Genomic DNA, 13,070 nt, shown 5'->3' on the forward strand with positions numbered 1-13,070 from the left:
CGATGGCCTATCCGAGCGGACCATTCAGGTGCTCAAGGACATATTGAGAGCTTGTGTTATTGATTTTGGCGGTCATTGGGATCAGTACTTACTATTGGCAGAGTTTGCGTACAATAACGGTTATCATTCGAGTATTGGCATAGTGCCTTTTGAGGCTTTATATGGTAGGAGATGTAGATCTCCAGTTGGCTAGTTTGATGGGTTCGAGGTTCAACCTTGGGGTGCGGATGTGTAGAGAGATTCCTTTGATAAAGTGAGAGTTATTCAGGCTAAGCTTTTGGCAGCTCAGAGTCGGCAAATGATGTATGCAGACCGGAAGGTCGGAGATTTAGAGTCTGCTATTGGAGACCAGGTCCTATTAATGATTTCACCCATGAAGGCTGTTATGAGGTTTGGGAAGAGGGGCATGTTGAGCCCCAGCTAAATTGGCCCATTTGAGATTATTGACCGTGTGGGCGATGTTGCTTATGAGATAGCCTTACCGCCAGGCTTGGCGGGAGTTCATCAGGTTGTTTATGTTTCTATGCTGAAGAAGTGCCATGCTGACGGTACTTACATTGTTCGTTGGGGTTCGATATTGCTTGATCAGAATTGACCGGTGAGGAGGAGCCTAATGCAATCTAGGATAGGCAGGTTCTAAAGTTGAGGTCGAAGGAGATTGCTTCTGTAAAGGTGCAATGGAAGCACCGTCCTATTGCGGAGGCACCTTGGGAGACTGAGTCCGACATGTGTAGCCGATATCCCCAGTTATTCATGGATTCAAGTACTTCAGCTCTTTTTCCCTTCTTCATTTGAGGACGAGCGATTATTATAGCCCGTATTTTGTACGTTCGGATATTTCGAGATAGTCGTGGTAAGTTAAGGGCAAGACCATTTTCAAAAATTATTTTAATGTACAAGATGTTTATGAATATTATTTATGAACATTATTAGTATGGAAATATTGAGAAAGGCTAAGGGTAAAAAGGAAAATTCACAAGATGGCTCATGAGAATATCGAGGAAGGCTAAGGGAAAATTCAGAATTTGGAAAATAATTTTTTCATGAATTGCAAAAAAAAAAAAAAAAAAAAAAAAAAAAAAAAAAAGTGGGCTTGGAAGTAAAGGGGCCTTGTGGCCGTCCAAGTGATTGGGCCAAAGCCCACTTGGGAGCTTATTATTAATAGACAAAAGATGACAAGTCCATCATATTTTATCATCTTCATCTTTAAGAAGTTTCAAGAAACTTGGAGACAAAAAAATAGGAGGGCCATTCGGCCATGGTGAGTAAAAATTCACCTCTTGAAAAGTTGATCAAAAAAATTATTTCTTCTAGTATTCCAAGCAAGTTGAAGGCCCTAATTAACATGGAGTGGTTGTTGGAGCAATAAAATCATTCATTCTTGCAAGGCACAGTTCTAGCCAAGTTGAAGAACTAAGTGAAAAAGGTAAGGTTTCATCTTCTTTTATATGTTGTGGGTGGTTTGTATGTGTTGTAGAGTGAAGAAATGGATGAAATTCATGAAAGTGAGAATGCTATGTTGTAGCCGTATGGGTTGATGTTGTGGCCGAATATAGTTGTATTGTGTAGAACAAATGAATTGATTTTATTTAGTAATTTGATTGTTGTTGTGTTGTGGATTCTATGATGTAAAATAAGGATTTAATGGTTTGAAATGAGGTTGTAATCGTTTGTGGATTGTGGAAGAAGCTAATGTGATATTAGTATGGTTTCTTAAATTTGTATGAATGATGTTGCTAAAGTATAGATTGCTGGTGTAGTTTATGAATTTGGAAGAAAGAAAATGTGTTGTTAGTGTTCTTGTGGAGTTTGCAAGGTTTCGGATGAAGTAGCATGTTGATTGGGTTGTTGTGAATGTTATGTGAATTGTTTGAAGTTTTCTTGAATCATGTTAGAATGAATACTTGAATGTGGGATCGTGGTGTTAGCTTGAATATATTTTGGATTGAATTGAATATAAATGAAATGCGTCTTGAATTGATTATTAATGTTGTTGGCATGATTATTGGGATTGTTGTTGTTGATAATTTGGCCGAGTTGAATTCTCGGATTGTTGATGATAAATTGGCCGAATTAGATTCTCGAGGATGGTGTACTTACAGGGGAGATGCTGCCGAAATTTCGGCAGGATCATAAGTGAAATTATTTGAAAGACATTGAAAGACTAAGACAAATGAGTGTGACGATGAATCTAATAATTATGTCAATTCTTTTGTATGTAGACTAGCAAGCATGGATAAATAAGCGTAGCTAATAGGATGGGGTGCAGGTATGTAAGGCTTACCTTTCTTTCTTTTGGCGTGATCTCTATGAAACGAGCAAATGACGTATATGTATGAATTCAAAGAATTTCCTATTCTTAGAGCCACTAGGATGGCTAATATTCTTGACTTCCATAAGCTGTTTCATATGGTTTTGATGTGTATCCATAATGTCCGAAGTTTGTTTGATATGTTTCCGAATTGGCATTCGAAAGAAAAGTGATATGGCTTAAGTCTTGATTTTCAAATGATGGCACGTCTGATTATTCCGCTAAGTCTTTGATACACTTTGATATGTACACATGATTCTAAAGGTTATACTTGATTTGATCCATACGATATCCGAAAGATACTTGATACGATTGTTGCTTCGATTCTCCAAAAATGGCTTCTGTATATGTTTACGATGATATGATGATGATGATGATGTGTTATGGTGGCCAGGAGGGCATATGATGATTTGATTCACCGAGTCCCTTAATGGGCCGGGTACGGTATGATTCATTCATCGAGTCCCTCACTAGAGGGCCGGGTACGGTATGTATATGATATATGATGTTCACATGCATGATTCTATTCACCGAGTCGCTTAATGGGCCGGCTACGGTATGACTTCATTCACCGAGTCCCTCACTAGAGGGTCGGGTACGGTATATATGTGTATATGTATATGTATGCATGATGATACGAAAAGTATGATGATATGATTTTATCCACCGAGTCCCATAACGGGCCGGGTACGCTATGTGATAATGATATGCATCATTATGCTCCAAAGGCAAGAGTTTTGGTATTCTGGACATTATATAAGTTTCTGCAGCTCTTGTATCAGTTATGATTCTTTTACTATGATTCTTGTCTTACATGCTCAGTACATTTTCCGTACTGACCCCCTTTCTTCGAGGGCTACGTTTCATTCCGCGCAGGTACACCTAGATGAGCTGAAGCTATTATAGAAGATGTTCCAGCGGAGTTGGCAAAGCTCCACTTGTTTCTGGAGTGCTGCCGAGTCAGAATAGGTGTGCTATGATGTCGGATTAATGTTAGAGACTTTGCAGACTGAGTCATGGGTATTGGTTGTCAGTTCTGTAACCGTCTCCATCAGCCGATGTGTCATTTTGTGTTATGATATAAGTTCTATATGATTACAGATTTTGTTTGATTTGAAAGCAACAAAAAAGAATATTTCTGAAAGTTGTACTATGCATTTCATCTTTATTTGATTTAAAAAGTCCAAAAGATTATGTATGTGTTAAGAGTCAGCGGGTTCGCTCGACTCCGAATATGGGGTCGGGTGCCCATCACACCCTAGTAAGGTTAGGGTGTGACAAAGTGGTATCAGAGCAGGTTTGTCCTAGGGGTTGTCTACAAAGTCGTGTCCAGCAGAGTCCTGTTTATGGTGTGAAGCGTGCCACATTTATAAACAGGAGGCTGTCGGGCATCTAGGGATTGTTGACCTTCTTTCTGTCTTAGATCGTGCGATACAGCCGAGTCATAGGAAAATGAAATTCCATATATAAGCTTTACATACGACGGAAGGAGGTAAGTGATGATATGGAAAGCCACTGCGGTAAGTATTGATATATTTGATCTGTTACCTGAAATTGGCAGTTCCGGATGGCTAGAATGTGATATATAGTTGTATGCTCTGTGAGGCATTGTTGATATTTGCTGTGTAAAGATTTTGAAAGGAGAGAATGATATAAGAGGAGCAAGGTCTGTTGGAAGATTCAGAGAAAGACGACAATCGGTTTTGCTGTAGATTATTATGTAAGGATGGTGAGTGGAAATCCGAACAGACTGATACCTGAGTACTTGTAAGTAATGGCGACGAAGGTATGTTCCCCACCATCGGGAATCTGGGATAAAAGGTAACCATACTCACAGGTGAAAGATGAACATAGAAGATTGAAAAGGGTAAAATAGTAATTGTAAAAAGGAAGGACGTGTTACGAGAATGTCTCGAAATCTGTAAGACCACGACTCGCTCCAAATCATGTAGTAAAGGTCATGCGAGGGAGCGGACGTGATTATATCAGCATTAAGGCACTGGATTCCACCAAAGTTTTGAGGTTAAGCGTGCTAAGGTGGGAGAAATTTTAGGACGGGTGACCCCCTGAGAAGTATGCAAGAAATTCTACATATTCCGACACAAGAGAAAAATGAGAAGCTAGAGTGGCCTAAGGGAAACTAGAGTATACGGGATGGTTGGAGACCACAAAAGGCCATATAGGACGAGACAGGCTAGACTGGAGAAATGACAGAAAGAGCGTCACAACTCTGGAATTTCGATAGGCTTGAATAGCGTTTCGAAGTATTTTGTCGGCTAGTCGATAGTAATTATATATATATGAATGTGTGTGATATCTTATATATGATTATATTGGTGGACATCTGAGTCCCAGCCACCGGCGCTACGGTAGAGAAGGAATCAATAGAGCAAGGGTACCGAAGTTCATGTAACAAGAAGAGATATGGTACAAGTATTATAAAGTAAGCTGACGTTATTTTATTACAGATTAAGATTGGAAATTTTAATACAACGATATTTAGAAAAGAAAGAGTGTGAGTAAATGGAAGACAAGGAGATTACAATGTCGGAAAAAGATGAAAGTTAAGAAAAAACCCTAGTGAGTGAAACCCCCGAGCGAAATTTCCGGCAAAACATGAGACTACTTGGGCAAGGATTCAAAGATAGGCACGTGAAAAGAATAAAGTGTTGTAATATAGGACAAAAGAGGAATGTGTGAGGTTCGAGAACCGATTCCAATAAGTAGGACTAGAGGAATAGCGACTATAACGAGGGATGTGAAGCAAGAAAAGAATGATTAGGCCTTATGACAATGTTAGGGGATTTAGACCCTCGAAAGGTATATAAAGGAATAAAATATGCAGCTATGTTGGTGTGGTTGTCTCGGACATGGAAATGCTTTCCTAAAAGGATGACTTGAGAATAAGACGGGTTCGCACGTTTAAGGTAAAATTTCACGAACTCCAGAGCCGATGCCACAAATGGCAAAAGAAGAAAAGTGTTCGAGGAGGAAGAAAACTAAAGAAGGTTAGGGACAAAAGTAGGAAAAATATACTAACGGATAAGTCGAAGGAAGAGGAGGACCTTTGGGAGCGAAACAATTGGAAATTTTTAATCATAGGAGTAAGAAGGATACTTTGACAAGTTAGTAATAGGAACCCGATTACGCACCAAGGAAAGAACAAGTATGATGGGTCGACACCGTGATTAAGTAGCTAAGAAGAACTATGAGTAAGTAAACTAAGCGAATGAAAGGATTAATAGTGGATAGGAAGGATATGGAAATATTGATAAGAATGATGATATAGTGAAAGAAAAACTTATGGTAAAAAGTTTCGATATGTTATGCGCAGAGTTGGAAAAAAAAAAGATTTCACAAAAGGACTGCTGGCATATAAGGAGCCCCTAAAAGGGGGGGGGGGGGGGGGAGAACATATTATGTTAGGCCTCAAGTCCAAGGAGGAAAAATTTAATAGCTCGGGGCCAGAGCTCAAAACATATCGGCATGCAAAGAGAATACATGAAAGGAGTAGAAACGAATTGACAATGAGTATACCGTGAGGCCGACATGAGGGGAAAGAATGAAAGGAACCTTAAGAAAATGCTTTATGCCGACATGAACTATGAGATGGTTGGACCATAATTTGAATCCCCCGTATCGAGCAAAAATTGCGTAGTATCTAAGTACGCAGCGACATGCGGTAAAGAGTAATAAAAAGAGCAAGAAGATGCTTACAAGCTAAGTTTACAAAGAATGATGGAGAGAATGATAAGACTCAAAGGATATTTCGGATGACAACGACTATTGTAATAAAAGTACCTACGATCAGTGGTTTGGAAACTTTGAAAGAAAGAAAGAACGCAGCGTTTGTGAAGAAGCTAAAAGGGGTCATTGGATGCTAGAAAATAGTTCATGGACCATTAATGATACGGAGCATAAGAATATATGCTATGAATTTATATGAATCATCGATGTGAAGCGATGCTCGATCATATTTGTAAGGAATCCCCACTGGAGATCCAACAAGAAATAACGAAGGATGAAATGAGCGCCAATACAAAGAGATCAAAATCAAGTATACTTGTATCGGGAAATGTGAGAGAAGGAAATAAAGAAAAAGTTGTAGTAAGAACTCAAGATGTTGCGAGCTAAGAAGTTAGGTGAATTCGAATCATAAGTCACCATAAGCGCGACTAGACTGCGGAGGATAATAATTGGCAAAGAAACGTCACGTACATATGTTTTGGGTAAATATTCGGAATGAAAGATTAAAAGGGATAGTGACAAAGACATAAAGAAACAGGGGGCGAAGAAAAGGGAACACCAAAAGACGGATGGATAATTATTGCATGATAACCGAGACTGTAATATTTTAGATCAAATGAGAGCAAGGAACAGCCTGTGGCCATATGGATCGTTAAGCGAAGATTGCGTACCAAAGACAAGGCTTCTATTAAGGTGGTAACGAAGCAATAACAGAAAAGAGATGATCTGGGGAGTACAAGGATCATGAGTGGGCACAGCGGATTAGAAAACCCATGACACGGAATGAGGACTCATGTAAAGACTAAGAAGTTCGATTATAAAGGAAATAGGGTGAGAGATAAGGAATGGCCAGGAAGAAAAAGGACAACTATAAAAAGGACCCTCCCGAAGTATTATGACACCCCATGAGGTCAATTGAACATTCGAGGACGAATGTTCTAAAGGGGGGGAGGATGTTATAGCCCGTATTTTGTACGTTCGGATATTTCGAGATAGTCGTGGTAAGTTAAGGGCAAGACCATTTTCAAAAATTATTTTAATGTACAAGATGTTTATGAATATTATTTATGAACATTATTAGTATGGAAATATTGAGAAAGGCTAAGGGTAAAAAGGAAAATTCACAAGATGGCTCATGAGAATATCGAGGAAGGCTAAGGGAAAATTCGGAATTTGGAAAATAATTTTTTCATGAATTGCAAAAAAAAAAAAAAAAAAAAAAAAAGTGGGCTTGGAAGTAAAGGGGCCTTGTGGCCGTCCAAGTGATTGGGCCAAAGCCCACTTGGGAGCTTATTATTAATAGACAAAAGATGACAAGTCCATCATATTTTATCATCTTCATCTTTAAGAAGTTTCAAGAAACTTGGAGACAAAAGAATAGGAGGGCCATTCGTCCATGGTGAGTAAAAATTCACCTCTTGAAAAGTTGATCAAAAAAATTATTTCTTCTAGTATTCCAAGCAAGTTGAAGGCCCTAATTAACATGGAGTGGTTGTTGGAGCAATAAAACCATTCATTCTTGCAAGGCACAGTTCTAGCCAAGTTGAAGAACTAAGTGAAAAAGGTAAGGTTTCATCTTCTTTTATATGTTGTGGGTGGTTTGTATGTGTTGTAGAGTGAAGAAATGGATGAAATTCATGAAAGTGAGAATGCTATGTTGTAGCCGTGTGGGTTGATGTTGTGGCCGAATATAGTTGTATTGTGTAGAATAAATGAATTGATTTTATTTAGTAATTTGATTGTTGTTGTGTTGTGGATTCTATGATGTAAAATAAGGATTTAATGGTTTGAAATGAGGTTATAATCGTTTGTGGATTGTGGAAGAAGCTAATGTGATATTAGTATGGTTTCTTAAATTTGTATGAATGATGTTGCTAAAGTATAGATTGTTGGTGTAGTTTATGAATTTGGAAGAAAGAAAATGTGTTGTTAGTATTCTTGTGGAGTTTGCAAGGTTTCGGATGAAGTAGCATGTTGATTGGGTTGTTGTGAATGTTATGTGAATTGTTTGAAGTTTTCTTGAATCATGTTAGAATGAATACTTGAATGTGGGATCGTGGTGTTAGCTTGAATATATTTTGGATTGAATTGAATATAAATGAAATGCGTCTTGAATTGATTATTAATGTTGTTGGCATGATTATTGGGATTGTTGTTGTTGATAATTTGGCCGAGTTGAATTCTCGGATTGTTGTTGATAAATTGGCCGAATTAGATTCTCGGGGATGGTGTACTTACAGGGGAGATGCTGCCGAAATTTCGGCAGAATCATAAGTGAAATTATTTGAAAGACTAAGACAAGTGTGTGTGACGATGAATCTAATAATTATGTCAATTCTTTTGTATGTAGACTAGCAAGCATGGATAAATACGCGTAGCTAATAGGACGGGGAGCAGGTATGTAAGGCTTACCTTTCTTTCTTTTGGCGTGATCTCTATGAAACGAGCAAATGACGTATATGTATGAATTCAAAGAATTTCCTATTCTTAGAGCCACCAGGACGGCTAATATTCTTGACTTCCATAAGCTGTTTCATATGGTTTTGATGTGTATCCATAATGTCTGAAGTTTGTTTGATATGTTTCCGAATTGGCATTCGAAAGAAAAGTGATATGGCTTAAATCTTGATTTTCAAATGATGGCACGTCTGATTATTCCGCTAAGTCTTTGATACACTTTGATATGTACACATGATTCTAAAGGCTATATTTGATTTGATCTATACGATATCCGAAAGATACTTGATACGATTGTTGCTTCGATTCTTCAAAAATGGCTTCTGAAATGTTCGTAGAAGCTTCTGTACTTCAAACGCTCATAACTTTCTCATACTAAGTCGGATTGACCCGAAACTTGTTTCTGAGCCTTCAGATGTCAGTACATATACTTTTCTATCGATTCTTAATTTATATGCATATAGTTTCTCACTACTCTGCTCGTGTACGCCTCAATATGTCTGTTCACCGAGTCCCGGGCCGGGTATGTTATCGTGCGCACTCCTCTGCATTGTTCACCGAGTCCCTCATTAGAGGGCCGGGTATGGTATATGTTTATGATGATGATGATGATGTGTTATGGTGGCCAGGAGGGCATATGATGATTTGATTCACCGAGTCCCTTAATGGGCCGGGTACGGTATGATTCATTCCCTGAGTCCCTCACTAGATGGCCGGGTACGGTATGTATACGATATATGATGTTCACATGCATGATTCTATTCACCGAGTCCCTTAATGGGCCGGGTACGGTATGACTTTATTCACCGAGTCCCTCACTAGAGGGCCGGGTACGGTATATATATGTATATGTATATGTATGCATGATGATACGAAAAGTATGATGATATGATTTTATCCACCGAGTCCCATAACGGGCCGGGTATGTTATGTGATAATGATATGTATGATTATGCTCCAAATGAAAGAGTTTTGGTATTCTGGACATTGTATAAGTTTCTGCAGCTCTTGTATCAGTTATGATTCTTTTACTATGATTCTTGTCTTACATGCTAAGTACATTTTCCGTACTGACCCCCTTTCTTCGGGGGCTGCGTTTCATGCCGCGCAGGTACACCCAGATGAGCTGAAGCTATTATAGAAGATGTTCCAGCGGAGTTGGCAAAGCTTCACTTGTTTCTGGAGTGCTGCCGAGTCAGAGTAGGTGTGCTATGATGTCGGATTAATATTAGAGACTTTGCAGACAGAGTCGTGGGTATTGGTTGTCAGTTCTGTAAGCGGCTTCATCAGCCGATGTGTCATTTTGTGCTATGATATAAGTTCTATATGATTACAGATTTTGTTTGATTTGAAAGCAACGACAAAGAATATTTCTGAAAGTTGTACTATGCATTTCATCTTTATTTGATTTAAAAAGTCCAAAAGATTATGTATGTGTTAAGAGTCAGCGGGTTCGCTCGACTCTGAATATGGGGTCGGGTGCCCATCACACCCTAGTAAGGTTAGGGTGTGACAGCGATGGTTTAATTGGTATCTAATGTAACGACCCGCTTGGTCGTTATAGTCCCTCCAATGCTTTCGCCCCTTTTTCGAGCTTAGTTAGCTCACCTTTCACCCGAGTGGACCGTTGACACACTTCTCGAGGGGTTTAGATGTTACACCCCTAGAAATTTCGCATTACTAATACTGTAGGCGGCTTAGTATGAGCTCAAGGGAGAGTAAAGTTATACTAGGGTTAGGGATGAAGATTATATTATCTGAGTATAATAATATATATATATATATGACATTGGAGACCATATGGAGTAAATCAGTTAACACGTTACTTGATGAATAGCCCTCGTAACCGTAAGTTAAGGTGGGACCCACATGTCGGGTTTTTATAAAGGATATATGGAAAGTGATATGAGTAGTACATCGGAAGTTGAGCATGTCTTAAGAAGGACCCTTAAGCCTAATATGTGCATAAGCCCTCCAAAAGGATGCTTTAAGGATACGTTTTCGGATGATCTGATTTGGAGGGGCCAAACCGCTATTATAAATTTGAAATTTGGAAACACACCAAAAATAAAAGTTGTAGATAATTGAAAGATATTTCCAACCATAGGTCGTGGGTCCTCATACAGTAACGGGATCATGACTTATGGTCATTTTAAGATAAAGACTCCAAGCTGTCAAATGGCTTCCACGGGCCCCAATTGAGAAGGTCAGTGGAACCGACTTATGAGGGATATAAATACCCTATTAACTCCATTTTTTGAGAATTTTACATTCTCAATAGTCCTAGAAACTTCTTAACACAACCCCCAAACATTTATAGCCCATTAAATTAAGAATTTAACAAGATTACACCAAACTAGTCCATGGAAGGTGATTGTTCTTGCTTCTACTTGATGTTGTGGTAAGTTTGGTCTTGAAGAAAGTTGGTGTGGATGAATTTCTTCAAGTATAAGGTATGTTCTTCATCCTATCTCTGATGTTGAGTTAATTTGAAAGTTTAGCAAGTCTTAAAAGTGAAAATAGTTATGGAGGAAAGGTCATAAAGTGTTGTGTTGTAGTTGTTGTATTTATGGACTGTTTTGAGCATGTTGTGGCCATATGGCTGGGCTGATTTACATGTATAGAGATGGTATCTAATGTTGTTGGTGTGTTGATGAGATTATGCTCCTTGATTGGGAAGAAAGGAAGTGTATATTGTTGTTGTATGTTGAAAAACATCGTGTGGGATGTTTATGGAATATATTGGTATGGATAATAGTGTTGTTGATGTTGGTATTGTTGTTGTTGTTGATTGGTTGTTGAATTATAATTTTGGGCTAGGCATATAAACAGAGGAGATGCTGCCGAAATTTCGGCAGATTCTAGAAAGATTTATTTGAAGGCTTAGGATATGTATATAACAATGGGCCTAATCATAGTGTGAATGGTCTTATATGTAGACTTGCGGGCTCGGATGGATAAGCGTAGGTAGTTGGTGGCTGAACAGGTATGTTAAGGCTCGTCCCTTTCTTTCAAAGGCATGATTCCTATGGTATGATTTCATAAATGTTTCTGCAACCTTCTTGTTTTCAAAAGCTAAAAGTCCATGGTTCTTAAAGCTTCTCATGATGTTGAGGATAAGAATGATTTTATGATGGTGACAACGATAATGATGATTTTGTGTTTTAGGAACTCAAGTTTATGATTTCAAAGCGAATATGAGAATGTGAAGCTACTTCTAGATTTTCTCAATTTTATTCATTGATGATGACTCTACTTCTAAAGGCTCGAAAGTGTATGTAAAGCTATCCCTTCCTTCTTTTTGTCATGAATTACATTAAATGAGCAAATGACGAACATACATGATTCCAATGAGTTCTGGCTCTCAGTGGTGCTTGACATTGTAGCTGTCTTTGATTCTCAAGTGTTGGTTCATTCTATCTATTCTCTCTAGTCTCAGATGATGATTTAGTTTGTTTATGATTGCTCCTAAAATTCTTGTTATACCCCGCATTTTCAGAGCATGAGCGTGACACGCGCTTCCTCAAAATTGACAATCATGTTGTTACCACATAATTTAAACTCACGTTGATAATGTTGTATTCCGTACTTTTGTAAGTCGGATTATTCATAAGCTGCGGTGGGGCCCACACGTCGAGATTTTTTTTAGGACACATGACAAGTTATATGAAGCACATATGTGAAGATGAACACAACTCAAGAAGGACCCTTGAGCCGAATCAAAGTGGAAGTCCTCCAAACAAATATTTTTAAGTAACGTTTTCAGGTGATCTGAATTCGAGGGGAAAAAACGGTATTATAAGTTTGGAATTTGGAAATATACCAAGAAATATAAGTTTTAGATAATTGAATGCGCTTTCCAACCATAGGTCGTGGGTGCACAGGTGACGTCGTAATAAGGAGATATGGATGTTTTAAGGCAAAAAGGTCAGTGGGCTAGGCCCAATCCGAGCCCAACCGGGTTAGGCCCATTACCCATGTCTTTATAAGTGCAAATTTCGGCCTTCCTCCTCATTTTAAGACCAGGAACGCCCAAGAATTTCTGGGGAGAGAGAGAAAAAGAGTCTTGGAGAAGAAAAACCAATTTTGATCGAAATCTGAGCCCCGAATCCCGAAGCTCATGAAGAGAAAAGTGTTGTACGTCGTATTGTCTTCAATTTGAACTAAATATCAACCAAAACGAAGAGGGTGGAAGTGGTGGCTGCACACTTGAGTTATGATTAAGGTTCCTTTTCATTGCTAGCAAGTTTATTTAGAGTTTTAACGAACTAGAACGGAGAAAATAGTGTGATAAATTCGTTTATCGGTGTGGTTGGATTATGGTTTGAGGCGTGAGCAGAATTTTGGATAAAATGTATATTTATTTATTTATCTTGTAGGATGTAAGTATTGATTTTATTGGTATTAACTTCGACGTCTTTACGGAAATAAAAATTATGAAATAGCTATATCGCAAATTTGGTTGGTTGAGAAATTTAGAAAACAGTGTGCGGGCTGTTTTATGGCATACGTCGGTATTGGAAATGATGTTAGTATTATTGGTATTGTTGTTGAT

This window comes from Lycium barbarum, chromosome 1 (genome assembly GCF_019175385.1).
Source record: "Lycium barbarum isolate Lr01 chromosome 1, ASM1917538v2, whole genome shotgun sequence".
In the NCBI taxonomy this organism is placed as follows: domain Eukaryota; kingdom Viridiplantae; phylum Streptophyta; class Magnoliopsida; order Solanales; family Solanaceae; genus Lycium; species Lycium barbarum.